The following is a 13049-nucleotide window of genomic DNA, read 5'->3' as shown; positions in this document are numbered from 1 at the left end:
GAGGAATTAGTTCTTTTAAATACAGCCAGAGTTTAAATTACTTGAAACTCTTTCCAATTAAACTCCTACAATAAATGTGCTTTGTTTTAAAAACCAGACTGTGATTCCTTCCTCCTTTTAAAAAAGCAGCTTGGGTGAGAGCATTTGAATCCCCACCCCCTCTCCTCAACTCCTCATACTTCAGTCCACCTCCTTCTTTGGAGCCCTGTGTGAGCAGCTTCTGTTCTGTTTGGGTGGAAATAGTTAGACGTGTGCATGCTTCCTTTGCGCTGCCAATAATTGTATAAAAATGTGGCTGACTAATGGTTGCTCATTTGCAGTGAATTATATTAAACACTGAGCCCTGCTTCATGCTGGTGTGAAGAAAACCTTTTGGCTCAAGGAGCCAATTTCCTAATCTGAGGCAGATTGTAAATGCCTTGTCCTTACACAGGCCAGAACATTCCTACTTGAGACATTAAGGACATCTTGGTTTCCATGCCTTCAAAAATCTATCTGTCTGTCTGTCTGTCTAAAGCATATAGATACCTAAAGGTCCTTTGAGAACTTGTATCATACATAACTGGTATGACAATAGTGCTGAATGCTTCTGATTTTCTTCCAGCATCCTGTCAGAAGTGCTTGCATGCATGATCCAGTACTTAGGGTGCAATCCCATGCATGTCTAGGCAGCAAAAAAATCCTACAACTCCCAGCATGCCCCAGCCAGGCATGCTGGCTGGGGCATGCTGGGAGTTGTAGTACTATTGTTCTGTTGAAACATGCGTGGAATTGCACCCTATGTCATTAATCAGTCTGCAATGGTGTATAGAAATGTGTTCTGGTGGAAGGGAGATATATTTTGGTTCCCAACCCACAACATACAAAAGACTCAGGGGGCGGGGGGAGAGTAACAAGTTCTGCAGCCTTTTGCAACCAGTAACTATAAATGCAATTTAAATTACTTCATCCATGCTCTATCCCTCACCATAGAAGGCAAAAGCCAGACAGGAAGGCCATGTAGTGCTCAGAGTCCTGAGGTCCCTTCTCATTACCTCAGTGGCAGTAAGTGTTTGTGTTCTGGAACTATGTGGCAGGGTGGGATCTCTCCCATCTCCATTGTTGCCCTCCTTCCAAGCTAGCTGACAGTCTAGTAGGAAAGATTCACATGACTGGCCCTGATCACATATTTCTGGAGCACGGATCTGACTGCAGGAGCATGGTGCCTCGCCACAGAGAAGCAGCTCCCATTATCGCCAAGGAGATGGGGGGTGGGGAGAGAGTCTTTAAAAATTCTCCAAGTGAAGGAAATTCCACAATTGAGACAACAACCAATAACACCTTTATGGGTGTCCCTTACTGTCGTGACCTGGCAGGCAGATAATACATCCCAGAGGGCCCAAGCCATCAAGATGACACGCTTCAGGGATGACAGAACCTCAGCTAAGCTCTTGGCTGATGCCTTCCAGTGGTGGATGGGGCTGAAGGTAAAAGTGGTGAGCCCCCCCCCCCAAATACCTGCTTATTGTAGCTTGAAGCTCTTACTGCCAACAGCTAAGCCTTAGGAGAGACATTTCAACTGGAGCTGTGCCCAAATGGTTTCTCAAAATTCACCTTATTTGTGGGCAGAGAAATTTGGGAGACAATTTCACCGAATTTCTCCAGGGGGAGGAGAAATTCTCAAGGTAGGGCTCCCCATTGGCAGGACTTGTACAGCTTTATTTTTTCATAAGGAGGTTTCAGTTTTTCGTACTGCAACAGTGGCAACCATGTTGGCAGACTGGCCCCAATTTTGCATTCACCACAATGTGTGTGTGTGTGTGTGGGGAGGCGGTGTTGTATTTGGCTGAAGAGAAGACATAGAGGGCCGATCTACATGGCGCCCGCCATCACAATGAATTCGGTGTCCCATCGGGTTAATCGCTCTCGCATTAAAAAGTGATTATTCACACTCACCCATTTTCCCTGTTGCAGTGTTTCATCGAATGCGCAAGCTCGGTTCACACTCGAGCGCTGTGCTGTTTTCCTGCGCGCGCTTGTCTGATCTTGGATTGTAAGCGGGGTTGGCCCCGGTCAGTAGTTGGATGGGCGACCGCCTGGGAATCAGGCTTCCTGCATTGATCAGGGGGTTGTTGTATCCCCTCAAATGAGACTAAGTTTTACCCCTTCCTATCCCCCGCTCTGGATTTTTTTTTAAAATTCAGGCGTTATCCTTGCAGAATCGGGGCTTCTCCGATGTTTTTTTTTTTTCTAATTCAAGTATGATCTTCAAAGCTTCCAAGTTGTGAAGCTTCACAGCTTTGAAGATCATGCCTCAATTAGAAAAAAAAATCATCGCGGAGAAGCCCCGATTCTGCAAGGATAACGCCTGGATTTTTAAAAAAAAAAACTATCCAGAGGGGGGGATAGGAGGGGGTAAAACTTAGTCTCATTTGAGGGGATACAATAACCCCCTGCTCAGTGCAGGAAGCCTGATTCCCAGGCGGTCTCCCATCCAACTACTGACTGGGGCCAACCCTGCTTAGCATCCAAGATCAGACAAGCGCGCGCACATCCAGCCCTTTGCTTGTTGATGAGGAAATGGGCTGCTGAGGAAGCTATGTGATTGGTAACCAGAAGAAGACATGGGGCCATTGAGAGCTGTGATTGGACAGGAGGGAAATATAAACACTGCAGCATATGGACAGGTGGGGGAGGGGAGTACGACTGGATACAGTAGCGAAGGCAGAAAATCAGAGCACATTAAGGGGAAATACCGGGATATTAGGGTATTGAAAGCGGGAGCACGGAAGTGGGAAATTCTGGCTCCAATTCGAGGCGGGTCCTGCGTAGTGTGAAAGGCAGGCAGTGAAACCTCATTGGAAGCGAAAAAAGGCAGTAAGTGTAGATCCAGTCTGGGTTAGTGCTGAGTCAAAATCTGCTCTCCAGTTCCCTGAAAGTCTTCTTCCCTCATGAAAGAGGCTTCCATTGTTCTGCCTCATTCTCAGGGTGTTTTATAATTCTTTGTTGTGGCATTTTTGAGCTTACCTAATCATTGCTACCCGCCAAGGCTGCCTGCACCTCCTGATCTGAAAAGGCCCTAGGGGAGGAATTACCTCATGATGCCTTCCCCTGGGCTTTAATGGAAGAGAAGGAAGCTGAGGAGGCTACAGGCTTCCAGAGAGATGATTGTACAATGAAAAACAGGACACCTGTGCTCACTCTTCAGCCACTCCTAAGTAAGTAAAGTAAGCCCAAGAAACCCAACCCCAACCCATGAGAATTTCTCCAAAATTTCTTCAGTACTGAATTTATTTTCGAAAGGAATTTCTTTTCTATCAAATTAAATAAGAATGGTCGGAAAAAATGTGGGAGAAATGTTCACTGCAGTACTAATTGCAACCCTTTCGAATGGGGAAAAAACTGCACAAAAGTTGGGAAACCACCAAACAATTGGGGGGAAGGCCAGATTTGGCCCCCAGGCCTGAGGTTCTGCACTCCTGACATACATGATGATCTAGCTCCTGCAGTAACAGATCAGGGAAGCCTTTTCCTTCACCCATTCCATTAATCCGCAAAACCTTCCTACAGCTATACCTGTGACCCTTCTGTGTTTGCTGGCACACTGCCCGGTGCTGCTCTCAGCCCCATTGCTAGCAGTTTGAGCTCAAGGACTTCGCTTTTTATTCTGGTGGTTGAAGTTTGTGGGTCATCTGTGGAACAGGCAGAAGGTTGGTTACTAAATAACACTGAACCATAATTACTTCAGGAAATTATCTGAAGCAATGAAAAGCGTCTGCATGGTGCTGGCGCTATTGGACTTTAATAGCAAGTGTTTCTGCAGAAACACTCTTTCACTGTGCTGTTTTAACCACAGATGACATGTGATCATTTGTATAGGCTTTCGATGATAGCAGTGTAAGTGCACACTGGCTTATTATTAACATTGCTTTAGCATGTAAGTCCCTGCTTCAGAGCTTCCCTTAATCATGATTCTGCTAATTGGCCTCAGGCAGGGGTGGGGAACGCGTGGCTCTCTGGACGTTGTTGGACTGCAATTCCCTTCAGCCCTAGCCAGCATGGCCAATGGTGTGGGATGGTGGGAGCTGCAGTCCAGCAACATATTTCCCATCCCTGTCATAAGGTAAGCCACTTATCTTAGGTTTGATCCTCCCCCTCCCCCCACTGTTCCCATATGTAAGATGGAGATAATGTTGGCCTCATATACAGGTCTGTAAGGATTTCTGATATAATGTAGGTGAAAAGCTTTGCGCACTCAAGAAATGCCCTGAAGGCATACTAATCACTGAGAAACTAAAGCCGGTTGCAAACTCCTGAGAGTATGGAGAAGTCCACAGCTCAGTTGCAACCCAGTGAGGTAGAGAGCTATAGAAGTCCTGTTTTAGAGATTGAGATTGGAGGATATGGAAGCTGAGAGAGCCCAACAGCATACACAAGCCTAGAGGGCCAGTGTCCTGTAGCGGTCAGACTATTGAAACAGGACTGAGGAAACTCAGGGTCAAATTCCCACTCAGCCATGAAGCTTACTGGGTGACTTTGGTCCAGTCACTTCCTCTTAGCCTAAACTGCCTCATAGGGTTGGTGTGAGGCTAAAAGGGGAATGGAGTATGTATACCACCCCAAAGGGTTAGATATAAGTGCCTAATAATAAATACCACCACAGCTTATAGCTAAACTTGGATTTGAGCTCTTGGTCTAGCATAATCAAATGCACATATCTGCAGATATATTAATATAATAAATATTTTATTATAATAAATACCACCACAACTTATAGCTAAACTTAGAATTGAGGTCTAGGTCTAGGTCTAGCATAAGCAGATTCACATTTCTGCAGATTTTTGTATAAAAACCTCAGTTTCCACCACATCTGTTCCATATGTGTGTGTGGAAGACGGTCATTTCCCGCAAGTTACCCTTCTTCCATCAGCTGATACTGATTCACCATGGCTGATTCACATGTTACCTTGTGCATTTAATACAAATAAATGGTCCACTTGTGTGAACAGTGTAAGTATGAGGACAGCTAACACAATCAGTGTCCACTAGCAGGAATTTCTCATAGCACTGTGCTCTGCTCACAGCAATAGAGCAGCAAATTGTAACTACCTTCTACCTCATAGATTACTCTGCTCCGACATTGTAGAGCACTTATGGGACAGGGTCCACCTATTCCGAGGTAATGGGGTTCACGTTCACCTGGAGGGTTGTAAGCCCTACCTATTGACCTTAACTAAGAGGATGGCTGCATTCGTATTGAAGTCAGTGCAGAAAAGATGAGAGTCAAGCTAAATTGATTGAACCCTTCCTATGGCAAGGGGACCAGTGTGGAGGAGGAGAAATTCCCTAGACTGGCGAGGTTGGAAAGTTGCCTTGATGTTTCTTCACAGTGAATGAACATGCAACCGTTATAGGATTGAGTAGATTCTGTGATGGCTGCTGTCCAGAACAGTGAAGGTAGGTGCCACCTTGCAGTGCTGGACAACAACTGTGGGGTGATTTGCTATTAATCTGCTCACATGGTTTAGCAAAGCTTTCAGTCAGTTCTGTAGCCCAGCTTTAGCCAGGAATGCAAAGAGGACAACATGACTGGAGGGTGAGATCAGTTCCCATGTGCACTGCTGATGGAAAATTAAAATCTCCCCTCTACATTAATCCTATATTTGGATTGTTATATGTTAATAAAGTTGTGGCCTGTTTTTAATCCAGTTTAAAGTATCTGCACCTTTATTACTTCCTTCCACAAGCAGAGATTTCTTAATACGCAATCCAACCTGCTCAAGGCAAGTGATCTGTGAGAATGTACCTATTCCCTACATTGAAGTTTACACTACTCACAGAAGTAGAACTCTCATGTAAACTATACATGCACCAGGAAATAATAGAAGGAAATACAGTCAGGGCCAGAAATATTGGAACAAGGATAACTGTTTTGGCAGATGGCCTCTGTACACCACCACATTGAAGTTGAAAGGAAACACACCCAGATGGGAGTGAAGTCAGGACTTTCAGCTGTAATTCAAGGGGTTTGACAAAAGTGGGGCACTAACCATTCAGGAAGTACAGCCAGTGGCATAAACACACCCCCATCGTTGGTGGCTCATAAGTAATGGAACAAACCAACATCATTTCAAACGTAAGGACTGCCTTTAATACCTGGATGAAAATCCTTTGCAGTCAATGACTGCCTGAAGTCAGGAACCCATGGACATGGCCAAATGCTGAGTTTCCTCCCTCGAGATGCTTTGCCAGGCCTTTATTGCAGCTGCCTTCAGCTGCTGCTTGTTTGTGGGTCTTTCTGCTTTCAGTCTTGTCTTCAGTAAGTGAAAAGCATGCTCTATTGGGTTGAGATCAGGTGACTGACTTGGCCATTGAAGAACATCCCACTTCTTTGCCTTCAGAAACTCTTGGGTAGCTTTTGCTGTATGTTTTGGGTCATTATCTATCTGCAATATGAAGTGGCGTCCTATCAGTTTGGCAGCATTCGGCTGAATATCTGAGCAGAAAGTATAGCCCTATAAACTTCAGAATTCATCCTGCTGCTTTTATCAGCAGTCAGGTTATCAATAAACACCAGTGACCCGGTTCCACTGGCAGCCATACATGCCCATGCCATAATACTGCCTCCACCATGTTTGACAGATGATGTGGTATGCTTTGGATCATGAACTGTTCCTTTCCTTCTCCATACTTTTCTCTTCCCATCATTCTGGTACAAGTAGGGATGGCGGAGAATTTCTCCCTGAAACTTCGGGGGGCCGAGCGCCAACGTGTTCGGCCCCCCGAACAAGTTTCGGGGAGAAATCCTCCGAACCCCCCCGCCCCCCGCACACACCCCCCCCGGGACGGGACTTACCTTCGCCGAATGTCCCTCCCGGCGGCGGGTCCAGCCGGCAGTTCGGCGGGTGTTCGAGCGGGGCGGGAGCGGCAGCCGGTCTTTCGACTGGCTGCCGCCGCCACCGCCATAGCAATAAAAGAAAAGAAAAAACATGCCCCCTGATAGGCTACGTGACGATTAACGTAGCCTATCATGGCTAGATTTGCAAAGTCAGCCATGATAGGCTACGTCAATCGTCACGTAGCCTATCACGGGTGACTTTAAAAAAAAAAAACACGTACGGATAATGGCGGCCCCCATAGGGAGCCGCCATTCGCGTTCCTTATTTGGTCGCTGTAGTCTACGTAAAGATTTATGTAGACTACGGCGAAAATAAGGGCAACGCAAATAGCTATTTGCGTTGCCCTTATTTTCGCCGTAGTCTACATAAATCTTTACGTAGACTACAGCGACCAAATAAGGAATGCGAATGGCGGCTCCCTATGGGGGCCGCCATTAGCGTACACGCTTTTTTTTTTTTTTTAAGTCACCCGTGATAGGCTACGTGACGATTGACATAGCCTATCACGGCTGACTTTGCAAATCTAGCCGTGATAGGCTACGTTAATCGTCACGTAGCCTATCAGGGGGCGTTTTTTTTTTTTTTAAACTTTCGCGTTCGCGGCCGGGCGAGGTGGGAAGCCTCCTCCCCGGCCTGAATTTCGGCCAGGGCAAGGCGGGAAGCCTCCCCCCCGGCCTGAATTTCGGCCGGGGCGAGGTGGGAAGCCTCCCCCCCCCCGGCCTGAACTTCGCGGGGGGAGCAGCAAAGCGCCTCCTCCCCACCGCAAACAAGCTTTGGAGAAAGGTAAGGGACTTTTGTCCACCCCTAGGTACAAGGTAATCTTGGCTTCATCAGTCCAAAGAATCTTATTCCAGAACTGGGCAGGCTTTTTTAGGTGTTTGCTGGTGAAGGCTAATCTGGCCTGTCTATTCTTGAGTGTTACCAGTGATTTGTACCTTGTTGTGAAGCCTCTATATTTACATCCATAAAGCTGTCTCTTGACTGTAGATGTTGACAATGACATGCCTACCTCCGCAAGAGCGTTCTTGACTTGGCTAGATGCTGTGAAAGGGTTCCTCTTCATCATGAGCAGAATTCTGTGGTCATCCACTTTAGTTGTCTTCCGTGGTCTTCCAGGCCTTTTGCTGTTGCTGAGCTTGCCCGTTAATTCTTTCTTTTTCAGGATGTTCCCAACTGTTGTGTTGGCCACTCCCACTGTTTTTGCTATCTCTCTGATGGGTTTATTTTGTTTCCTCAGCCTAATGATGGCTTCCTTCACTCTCATGGACACCTCTTTGGACTTCATGTTGGGAGTTCCAGTGAACAGCTACCAAATGCAAATGTAACACTCAGAACCACCTCCAGGCCTTTTATCTGCTTGATTGGTCATGGGGTACCCAGGAAACATGCCACACCTGGCCATGCAGCTGCTTGTCAGCCATTCATTCCATTACTTATGGGCCACCAATGATGGGTGTGTGTGTATGGTTGGTTAGTGCCCCACTTTTGTCAAACCCCTTGAATTACAGCTGGAAGTCCTGACTTCACTCCCATCTGGGTGTGTTTCCTTTCAACTTCAATGTGGTGGTGTACAGAGGCCAACTGCCAAAACAGTTATCCTTGTTCCAATATTTCTGGCCCTAACTGTATACTCATCAGCCCTAAGTGATATTTGTGTTAAAATGTGGTGGTTCATTATCTTCTTCATCTGGACAAATACACCTTGGTTGAAGCTTAAAAAAAAAACGTAATCAGAACATGACCAGCAAATTTGACTGTTTTGGTATATTTTTAACTCAACATTGTATTCCCATGGCAGGTTGCAGATGATGTTTAAAAACATCAGGATGCAGCTGAGTTTACTTTATATGTAGAAGTGCGTGCCACTAAATAAACTGAAAGACATGATGGGCTACATCCAAACCAAAACTCCCATATTTTCCAGGCAAATGGAGAAGATGGGAATGTAACCTTAAGGCAATGAAAGAAGTATTGGGCAAGGAAGAAAAAAAATACTTGTCAAGATCTAGAAATAATTCTGTATAAACTTGAAAATGGCTGAGTGAGTCATGACTAACAGCATATCAAATACCAAAGAAGTTAGTAGAGATCAGTCCTTTGCTAATCTTTGGTGGAAGTCTGTGAAACATTAGCTAACAATGAGTGTTCCAGTTCAACCAACAGCTTTTGACTCATCTGTGCTTTCTCTTACCTCTGCTGTAAGAGCAGTTCAACACTGCTGGAACAGGCTGTTGGGGGGAGGTTGTAAAATCTCTGTTCTTGAAAAGTTTCAAGAAAAGGATGGAGATACCTGTGATGGATGCTTTAGGAAGCTAAGGTGAACAGGATGTGTTATGTGTCAGGGGGTTGATCTATTGACACATCTATGATTTACAGCAAATACAAATATTAGTGTGATTACTAATACTATGAGATTCATCAAAGACGCTGGCCCTATTGGATTAGGCCTGTTTTGCTCCCAATCCAACACAAAGTTTGAGAGGTTTAAGCCTATATGCCTTGATATCCAATGGGGTTGCCACCCAACCAGAATTTTATCTCCTTGGCCAGTTCACAAAATGGAAAGTTGAAAAACCATAAAGCAGGGATGGGGAATGCGAGGCCCTCCAGGTGTTGGATGGCAACTCCCATGACCCTTTGATATGCTAGCTAGGTCTGATGGGAGTTGCAGTTCAACAACATCTGGAATGCCACATGTTCCCCACCACTGCCATAAAGCCCAAGCATGTTGATTAAAGTGTCACATAGAGGTCCTGCTTACATTTTCCACATGGTTCACATATGTGCACTGTGAAAACTATGTGTTGCCCATACAAAGGTATGAATGATTCCATCTAGAGCAGCCTTCCCTAGCCTGGTGCTCTCCAGATTTTTGGACTTCAATTCCCATCTGCACTAGCCAGCATGGCCAATGATCAGGAATGCTAGTTTTTAGTCCAAAACATCAGGAAAGTACCACGTTGGGGGAAGGCTGATGTAGTAACCAGTTACCTAAGTAGAATTATGTGGTGGTGACTGGTAGCATATTTGGAGAGATTGTATATGTGTGCATTGGCATTCCAGAAGTCACTATCACACAAACCACACAGGCTGTGGCAAAGCCACATCACTTAAATGTCTCCTATCTTGTCCTGCCCTATTCTCAGGAATCACATAGTACCTGTGAGGCCAATGTCACTCTAAGCAAGTCTTCTCCAACCTGGTGCCCTTCAGATGTTTTGGACTACAATGCCCAGCATTCCTAACCATTGGCCATGCTGGCTGGAACTGATGGGAGATGAAGTCCAAAACATCTTGTGGGTATGAGGTTGGGGAAGGTTGATCTAGGCAGACAAAGAGGCTGCATCCTAACCATCTTCCATCAGACCAGGAAGCATTCCCTCGACAATAAAGGCACTCTGCTCAGGGACCCTTTCCCTTTAAACCCTTTCTCCCCTCATAGAGCTTCTTTCTCTTTGGGGGAAGGTAACTCTGCATGTGGTCAGAAGCACTCAGTCTTAAGTACCAGAATTTGGGTAAAGGCAACATGACAAACACAGTCTCCAAAAATGGTCAATAGGCTTAAGAATAAGAACCTTGCAGAAAGAAAATGTTGGGAAAACCTACTTCCAGAGGAGGATGCTTTACTCGTCCCTCAACAATATTTTATCAGCTTATGCTGTTAAGAAGCAAATTTTATCTTGCTTCCTTAGTATATTTCAACATAGTTGTGGGTTCCACTGAGTGGAATAACTAGATCAGCAAGGGCTGTCGCCTTTCTTTGGCCTCCAGCAGGTTGCCAAGTGGAACTCTTCCTCTGTTGGGGGATAGGCCTAGGCCAGTATTCCCATTTTTTTAAGCCACAAGATGTTCAGAGACAACTGGAACCTGTGTTGCCAAAAGGCAAAAGATGGAAGAAGAACTTTCCAACACTGGCAAAGGATGACAAAGCTGCCCAAAATGTCATGCTCATATCCCATCCTTCCAATCCTGTGTCTATACTAGAGACACAGTAGATGCTGTAGTCAGCCACAACAGGTTATAAGGTATTTATCTTTATTTCACTGTGTTTTGGGATAAGCAGAAAAAATAAGGTGAAACCAATGTTATGGGTTTCCTATCAAATTTATGTTAGGGCTCTCAGTTTGGGTCCCCTACAATGCCCTTGTTCCTACAAGTTACTGGGTAAGTCGCTCAGCTGATCCACAAAGTTCAATTAGTGCTGAAGCAGGGTTGCCACTTTTTTTTTTCTGACAAGCTCCTCACCTTTAATGGCTACATGGCAGGCAGCTATGACATGGGCCTCTCCATGCTGGATAGCTTTATCCATTGGATTTATCTGGTGCAGATGGGTGAGAATTTAATTTCAGTTCATTTTTTATAAGACTTTACAAATATTTGCTAAGTCCTTGATATTTGGGAGAGAAAGAACTTGGGGTTAAAAAAAAATGAATGTGGCAGAAAGCCAAACTGATAGATTTGCCATCCCTATGGCTAGCCATTCCCTTTACACCTGAGCATTCAGTAGAACACATGAAGGGGAATTGTACCTGCACATAGTTGTATGTATATTGGGGCTTCCGCACAAATGGGAACCCCAGTCATGCAGGCTTCCTCGTTGTGTAGAAGATCCTATGAATGTACAGTCGTACATGTATGTTGACCCCTTTCACATGTTCCACTGAATGTGTGGGCATCATAAGTATGGCCAGGTGAGCCTGCTGTTGTTCCTGGTGTGGGTACATGATGTGGCCCCAGTCATATGCTCAGTGAATGCATGAGCACTTCCTATAAGAACGTAAGAAGAGCCATGCTGGATCAGACCAAGATCCATCTAATACAGCATTCTGTTCACACAGTGGCCAATTAGCTGCCCATGGGAAACCCACGAGCAGGACAACAGTACCCTCCCGTCCGTATTCCCCAACACCTGGTGTACATAAGCATACTGCCTCTAGTACTGGGGGTAGCATATAGCCATCAGGACTAGTATCCATTGATAGTCTTATCCTCCATGAATTTGTCCAATCCCCCCTTACAACCATCCCTCACTACATCTCGGGAAAGCGAATTCCATAGTTTAATGATGTGCTGTGTGAAGAAGTACTTACTTTTACCTGCCTAGAATCTCCCACCAATCAGCTTCATGGGATGACCCTGGGTTCTAGTATTATGAGAGAGGGAGTAAAATGTCTCCCTATCCACTATCTCCATGCCATGCATAATTCTGTACACTTCTATCATGTCTCTGCTTACTCACTTTTTTCTAAGCTAAACAGCCCCAGATGTTGTAACTTTTCCTCATAGGACAGTTGCTCCAGCCTCTTGATCATTTTAGTTGCCCATTTCTGCACTTTTTTCAACACTACAATATCCTTTTTAAAGTGTGGTGACTGTACACAGTATTTCAAGTGTGGTTGCACCATAGATTTGTATGAAAGAAGTATGACTTTGGCAGTTTTATTTTCAGTTCTTTTCTAATTATGCCTAACATGGAATTCGCCTTTTTCACAGCATCTGTACACTGGGTTGAAATATTCATTGAGCTATCCACAACAACCTCAAGATCTCTTTCTTGGTTAGGGATATCGTCGGAGTCAGGGAAGAGGTGGAGTCCAGAAGACATCCCCCCACTCGGCCTCCTGGACTCCAGTCCGTGGACTGTGCTTGCTTGACTCAGTATGTGCCAAGCTGGGCAAGCATGGCAGTCTCTGCTGGTCCACTGAGCTGCCATTTTGCATAAAAATGATGGCTCAGCCTTTTTTGTAAATGCCCATTTACAGAAATGGCAGCTGTAAAGGGGCCATTTATGCAAGATTACCTGTAATCTTGCATAAATGGCCGTTTTATGCCCACTATTTCTGTAAATGGGCCTTTACACAAAAGGCAGAGCCATCATTTTTATGCAAAATGGCAGCTCGGCAAGGGATCGGGCAGTCGCATACTGCTTGGCGGGTGGCCATGTACTGCCTGGAGGCTTGCCACACATGGTGAATGGGGTCAGCCAGCCGGCAAGGGTTTGGCAAGTGGTGCGGAGCACGGATGGGGGTGAGTCCGGCCATCCCTATTCTTGGTCAGTCACTGCTAGCTCAGATCCTGTCAGGTTATTCTTGAAGTTGGGATTTTTTTGCCCCAACATGCATCACTTTTCACTTGCTTAAATTGAACCGCATTTCCATTTTGATGTCCATT

This window comes from Heloderma suspectum, chromosome 1 (genome assembly GCF_057233095.1).
Source record: "Heloderma suspectum isolate Gila_16-S chromosome 1, 16-S_ref, whole genome shotgun sequence".
NCBI classification, from domain to species: domain Eukaryota; kingdom Metazoa; phylum Chordata; class Lepidosauria; order Squamata; family Helodermatidae; genus Heloderma; species Heloderma suspectum.
This window is presented reverse-complemented; position numbering follows the sequence as displayed.